At 42.5% G+C, this 7,495-nt stretch overlaps 1 long non-coding RNA gene across 3 annotated transcripts; it reads left to right on the top strand.

Moving 5' to 3' along the window:
• On the top strand, positions 1–4,140 carry LOC125518553 (uncharacterized). Of its 3 annotated transcripts, XR_015610369.1 has the most exons (7): positions 2–326; positions 420–481; positions 1,418–1,849; positions 2,157–2,416; positions 2,497–2,595; positions 2,737–2,911; positions 3,822–4,140. It is a non-coding gene; the product is annotated as an uncharacterized LOC125518553 (long non-coding RNA). The 3 variants fall into 3 exon arrangements; XR_007288028.2 differs by having other exon boundaries at positions 1–326; positions 1,418–2,416; XR_007288029.2 differs by having other exon boundaries at positions 1,418–2,240.
• The last annotated feature ends 3,355 nt before the right edge of the window (positions 4,141–7,495 follow it).

Raw genomic sequence — 7,495 nt, 5'->3', positions numbered from 1 at the left:
TTTCTCCGCCCGGCCACCCATCTTCAACTAAAAAAAACTCTTTTCTCTTCCTCCCACGCCACACACTCTCCCACCTAAACCTAAACCTAGGTCACCTGCCGCCGCCGGCCCCTGACTTGCCGGCCGATTTGCTCGCGCTGCCGCCTCTCCCACCACCAACGGCGCCTCCCAAAGCAGGAGATCCACCGCGACCGAAGCAGGCCAGGCGGCGGCCCTGGCGCACCTAGATCGGCCAGCGCCGTCCGACGTCGAGCTCCTCTGCTCCCAGCGCCAGATCCACCTATGGCTCCATTTCCACAACCACGCACCGGCAGCCGCCATGGAAGGTCTCCTCCCTGCCCCTCTCTCCCCCGGGCTGTTGGTTAGTTTTGTTTTGGCCGCTCCCCTTCCTGATGTGGTTTCCTCACGCCCGCACGCAGGTGCTCTATGTGCTTGCTTCTTCCCTTCCGGGGACGCCGCTACTCTGACGCCATGGACAAATGTAAGCATTTTCTTCTCTCCCCTTCTGTTCGTCTCCTTCCTCCGGCCTGAATTTACTTACTGCACAACAGTAATTATTTCTTCAGGGGTGAGAAAAGGAGAGGTCCCGCAATCCAAATTTCCTTCTCTTGAACCAATGAAGCACAATCCTTTGCAGCACCTTAAGTTTCAGACTGAATAAATTATGTTGGCCACCTGTATTTGGAAAATTTACCCGATGTAGTATGTACATTTAGTTTCCTAGAAGGCCATTGTGCTTGTCGTTAATTAGCAACTCACATTCCAAAAGTGCCGGTGGGAAATTGTGAAATTAGTATTGCAGTTTGCATCTTTGTACAGAACATGTTATAAGGTCAATATTAACACTAAAAGTTGGACTCTGTATGTAGTGTATGGGAAGTTTTAAATGATTATGCGAATTTGCTTTTCCTTCAGTTGTGCCTCAGATTTCACAATCATTATTTATTTATTTTAGAGACTAAAAAATGAAGAGAGAGATTATGGGGTGTGGTGGCCATTAGTTGCTTCCGCTGTATGTTGACCTACTTGCCTTTCCTTTTGTTATACATGCAGCCCAAATTTACGGGGGGTGTTATATAGCTTGGCAACGGATTATATTGTAAACCATCTGCTAGTTTATTCCTCGGCTTGTCTAAGATTGTTGTTATTGCTTCAGAGTTCATATCAAACATATTTCCCTTTTGATAATTTGGACATGTTATTTCCTGAGTGCTAGCTCTAAAATAGGACATGCATTTCCGTAACAGCTCCAAACTCTGACAATTAATTTGCACAATAAAGTAATTAATGATAAACCAATTTAATATTTTTTCTTTTTCTGCGCTACTTGTATCGATGTTGCTTCAGTTTCAGAATTTCAGTCACGTGTTTTTATCTATCTATGTACCAATTAATGGATTCAACTCTTGTGCCACAGGATTACAAAAGGTTGATGCAAACCAGCTCCAGAATGAGCTCAAGGCATAGAGAAAGAATGAGGAGGAGGAGATGAGCACACTTCTGAACCACTACCTCCATTTCTGTGCAGTTCTAGAAGGAGCTCAAACATATTTCTCATGCCTCTGAATTTCCTTTTTCTTGTACTGGATATCTTCTTGTTCTTTCACTCCTAACCAGTAGACTTCTAATCTAGGTGCTCATTATTTCTACTTGTTTGTTGTCTCAGGGATCACAAGTTTAATGTTTACTAAATCAAGAAACCTTCTGAATCTGCTAACATAGCCTCCATTTACTCTCTGCTCAAGTCTGTTTGTGGCATATCTTATTTTAACTTCTGTTTTAGTCTGCTCAAGTGGAGATCTCCGTAAACTTCAGAAATCATAGTCACGAAATTGTAGGGATAAAAGGGGTAATGGAAAATTGCATTTCTCTAGTCTCAGTTTGTTCTTCCTTGGCGCCCTACTATTTACGTTTTTTTCTATTTGGTATGTATATTCGTAATGAATGTCCACTTCTCCTATCTATATTTTCATAACTATGTTTCTTAATTATACTACTAATTCACACGAAGTTGCTTGGTGGATAGTGCAGTTTTAACCTGCTGCTTCTCGATAAAAGTTGTTGCCATGTATTTAACTCATCACATAATTTTCTCAGTATGCATATTTTGCACTATTTTTTATTAAGCATCATGGTCTGATATGTGCTACTTGCAGGAGAAAAGATGGAAGGAACAAGAGGTGGAAGTGAGCTCCGAGCATATGAACAATCGAGGCTTGCAAGTATTGCAGAAAACAAAAGTAAGTTGAGAGCTCTTGTTGAAATAAAAAGAAAATATTTAGCATTGGGAGAAAACATGAGGCCCTCTGGGGAAGTAGGCGGCTCGTCCCAGCGAGCCAATAATTAAGTTTATTCGGAGTTGTCATTGCTAAGTGTAGCTGGCATCAAGAGCTATGCTCGTAGCAGGCATGAATTGGTAAACTCAAGCACCTCCTTTTGAAAGTTATGCATCCGATTAGTTGGTTTTCTAATTATTAGGGAAAAAAATTGTTGCAGGCTGAAGAACTTGGCTATGACATGCAGAGAGATGAAATATTTGTCAGAGCACATACACGTAAAATTGGAGTTCCTACCGCACAAGCGGAGACACTAATTGTTAGTCACACATACACATCATGTGTTTTTCTTTAGTACAGCCATGCACGTGACTGCATATTAATCGATGACAAGTATACATTGCACTGACTTCATTGTAGAAATAAATTAGGTGCCTCATTTGCTCTATTTTTTTTGCAGAAACAACCTGAAGAAGCAGCTGAACCACCAACAACACTTGCAATGGAAATTCAATTTCATCGACAAGATGAACAAGTTTCTACTCTACTAGGGCGCACAGAAAAAATGCAACGATAAATTGGAGAGATGCATCAAGTTCTCTTTTCTCAAGGAATCGGAAATGTGGAAACACTAGGTATTATTCTTACTTTTTTCCATGAGTTGGCATTGCCATGTTTCGCTTGATGCTTGGGTAGGAAGAGATAGGTTCAGAATGGGGAAAAGGGTCCTCAGTTTGAGCTAAACAATATTATTCTTCTTTTGGGCAATCTTTGCATTTTTCTTGTCAGGTTTCATGCATCATAACTAAACACATGTAGTGCAGTTTGTAGTGTCATTATAAATAGATGATGCATGAGGCTACTAGAGTATCTAGTTTCTATTGGAAATAGATAAGAATTAAGGGCACGATAAGGTGATACTAAATCTGGGCTATAGTAGAACATAGAATGTTTGGTTTCTACGTTTATATGTGTGCAACGCAACCGCCATTGTCATGCAAATAGTACGCAGGCTAAATGTGTGATTTAGTACGCAAGCTAAACTGAATGTTTGCTTGCATATTTGTTCAAATACGGTCAGTGGTACAATTGTCTGTCAGTGTGCAATTCCTAGTAGCTAAACTGAAGCTTGCTCTCTTTTAAAGATCAGCCACAAAAAAAATACTTGACCATTATTTTTCTGCGAAGCATATCTAGTTCAGTCCACATGTTAGGATTACACCTGACTCCTTTTTTAGGTAAACATAGGTGGCGTAGCCTATTGCAGCATCTGTTTAGTTTTAGGATTTTAACCATAGCAGAAAACAACATATGCGAACCCCTATTGTATACCACAAAATGTTTCATAGCATGCATGAACCACAACACAAGCGATGTCTTTTAAATTGACTTGTTTTCACCAAGTACACTATTACATATATGACTGTTGGCACATGTATATGTAATAATGCTTGTTTCTTAGACCTTTGGACTCGAAGGCAACTCATAAATTTGAATACATTGTATTATTTCAAAGATTGCTGAAACATATGAGTTCTTTTGTAGGGACAAATGGTAGAAAGTAGCAAGTCCACTGGCTGATTGAAGATGTTCTCGTGATTGCTTTTGTTGAGAACATAGATGACACATTTTGTTCATACGGAAGTTGATTTGGTTTGGCAATTGAAGAGTTGGTCTTCCATAATATTCTGTAGCAGTAGCAGTCCAGTGAACAAGCACTTGGTCTCTTATGAACTTTGGCCATTATGTTTGTAACATGCCTCTCTTGTATATGTGACTTGTGCATTTCCATAATGGTTGTAGCTAACTTGAGTGAAGAAAACTAATGAATCTTCTATATATATTGAATGAACGCATTGGTCAATGATATCTTGTGATGAATAGAAGAGTGCAATTGTTTGTATGTATTGCATATTGAACATGAGTTTAATATTATGAATGTAATTGCATTCAAAATATTGTGCACTTGCATTTGTGCTGAAATGTAGAACACTGGCAACAAATGTGTCGGTAGAAGTATCTGACGTCACACAAACTGTCGGCATAGCGCATTGATAGACAAACTGTCGGTGTAGAAATGCACATCGCACAATCTGTCGGCATATCACACTAACAGATGATTTGTTGGCATAGAGTTGTCTGTCGGTGTAGATCTCACAAATGGCGTCATACTGTCTGCCGGCCTAGATTTATCTGTCGGTAAAGACCTTTCTCGGCAGGACTATAGGCGACAACTCCTTTCTGTCGGGAAAGGTCTTTGCCGACACTAAATGTGTCGCCTTAGGTGACCTTTGCTGATAGATTCTTTGACGCTGTTTTGAGTGTCGTGGTGTAGTGGCCGGAGGGGTTATCGGAACCCCCGGGGGAACTAATGGGCCAACATGGGCCTTGTGTGTGAGAGAGAAGGAGGGCTAGGGCTGCCCCCCCTGAAGGAAATATGCCCTAGAGGCAATAATAAAGTTATTATTTATTTCCTTATATCACGATAAATGTTTATTATTCATGCTAGAATTGTATTAACCGGAAACATAATACATGTGTGAATACATAGACAAACAGAGTGTCACTAGTATGCCTCTACTTGACTAGCTCGTTGATCAAAGATGGTTAAGTTTCCTAACCATATACATGAGTTGTCATTTGATTAACGGGATCACATCATTAGGAGAATGATGTGATTGACTTGACCCATTCCGTTAGCTTAGCACTTGATCGTTTAGTTTGTTGCTATTGCTTTCTTCATGACTTATACATGTTCCTATGACTATGAGATTATGCAACTCCCGTTTACCGGAGGAACACTTTGTGTGCCACCAAACGTCACAACGTAACTGGGTGATTATAAACGTGCTCTACAGGTGTCTCCAAAGGTACTTGTTAGGTTGGCGTATTTCAAGATTAGGATTTGTCACTCCGATTGTCGGAGAGGTATCTAGGCCACTCGGTAATGCACATCACTATAAGCCTTGCAAACATTGCAACTAATGAGTTAGTTGCGAGATGATGTATTACGGAACGAGTAAAGAGACTTGTCGGTAACGAGATTGAACTAGGTATTGAGATACCGACGATCGAATCTCGGGCAAGTAACATGTCGATGACAAAGGGAACAACGTATGTTGTTATGCGGTCTGACCGATAAAGATCTTCGTAGAATATGTAGGAGCCAATATGGGCATCTAGGTCCTGCTATTGTTTATTGACCAGAGAGGTGTCTCGATCATGTCTACATAGTTCTCGAACCCGTAGGGTCCGCACGCTTAACGTTCGTTGACGATATAGTACTATGAGTTATGTATGTTGGTGACCGAATGTTGTTCGGAGTCCCGAATGAGATCACAGACATGACGAGGAGCTCCGGAATGGTCAGGAGGTAAAGATCATATATTGGATGATATGGTTTGGCCAAGGGGTCAGGCCCATGGGGCTATAAGTCGGTGCAAAAGGAGTTTTGCGGAGGCCAGGGTGCCAAACGCCGGAGACCCTGGCGTCTGGCCCTGGGCCAGACGCCGAGGCCCATGGCGTCTGGGCCAGACGCCAAGGATTGTGACGTTTGGTCCTGGAGTCCGTGTGGGACTCTTGCCTTTCAGGCAAAACCGACTCTGAGGAGGCTTTTACTCCAAGTTTCGACCCCAGGGCTCAACATATAAATAGAGGGGCAGGGCTAGCACCAAAGACACATCAAGAAACACCAAGCCGTGTGCCGGCAACCCCGTCCCCTCTAGTTTATCCTCCGACCTAGTTTTCGTAGTGCTTAGGCGAAGCCCTACGGAGATTGTTCTTCACCAACACCGTCACCACGCCGTCGTGCTGCCGGAACTCATCTACTACTTCGCCCCTCTTACTGGATCGAGAAGGCGAGGATGTCACCGAGCCGAACGTGTGCAGAACTCGGAGGTGCCGTGCTTTCGGTACTTGGATCGGTCGGATCGTGAAGACGTACGACTACATCAACCGCGTTGATATAACGCTTCCGCGAACGGTCTATGAGGGTACGTAGACAACACTCTCCCCTCTCGTTGCTATGCATCACCATGATCCTGCATGTGCGTAGGATTTTTTTTTTGAAATTACTACGTTCCCCAACAGTGGCATCCGAGCCAGGTTTTATGCGTAGATGTCATATGCACGAGTAGAACACAAGTGAGTTGTGGGCGATATAAGTCATACTGCTTACCAGCATGTCATACTTTGGTTCGGCGGTATTGTTGGATGAAGCGGCCCGGACCGGTCATAACCCACAAGTATAGAGGATCGCAACAGCTTTCGAGGGCAGAGTATTCAACCCAAATATATTGATTCGACACAAGGGGAGCCAAAGAATATTCTCAAGTATTAGATGCTGAGTTGTCAATTCAACCACACCTGGAAACTTAGTATCTGCAGCAAAGTGTTTAGTAGCAAAGTAATATGATAGTGGTAGCAGCAGCAACAAAAGTAAAGACAACAAAAGTAATGTTTTTGGTATTTTGTAGTGATTGTAACAGTAGCAGCGGGAAAGTAAATAAGCGTAAACCAGCATATGGAAAACTCGTAGGCACCGGATCAGTGATGGATAATTATGCCGGATGCGGTTCATCATGTAACAGTCATAACATAGGGTGTCACAGAACTAGCTCCAATTCATCAATGTAATGTACGCATGTATTCCGAATATTGTCATACGTGCTTATGGAAAAGAACTTGCTTGACATCTTTTGTCCTACCCTCCCGTGGCAGCGGGGTCCTATTGGAAACTAAGGGATATTAAGGCCTCCTTTTAATAGAGAACCGGAACAAAGCATTAGCACATAGTGAATACATGAACTCCTCAAACTATGGTCATCACCGGGAGTGGTCCCGATTATTGTCACTTCGGGGTTGCCGGATCATAACACATAGTAGGTGACTATAGACTTGCAAGATAGGATCAAGAACTCATATATATTCATGAAAACATAATAGGTTCAGATCTAAAATCATGGCACTCGGGCCCTAGTGACAAGCATTAAGCATAGCAAAGTCATAGCAACATCAATCTCAGAACATAATGGATACTAGGGATCAAACCCTAACAAAACTAACTCGATTACATGATAAATCTCATCCAACCCATCACCGTCCAGCAAGCCTACGATGCAATTACTCACGCACGGCGGTGAGCATCATGAAATTGGTGATGGAGGATGGTTGATGATGACGACGGCGACGAATCCCCCTCTCCGGAGCCCCGAACGGAC

Source organism: Triticum urartu, chromosome 7A (assembly GCF_056163025.1).
Source record: "Triticum urartu cultivar PI428250 chromosome 7A, HENAU_Tu73, whole genome shotgun sequence".
Classification (NCBI taxonomy): Eukaryota; Viridiplantae; Streptophyta; class Magnoliopsida; order Poales; family Poaceae; genus Triticum; species Triticum urartu.
This window is presented reverse-complemented; position numbering and strand designations above follow the sequence as displayed.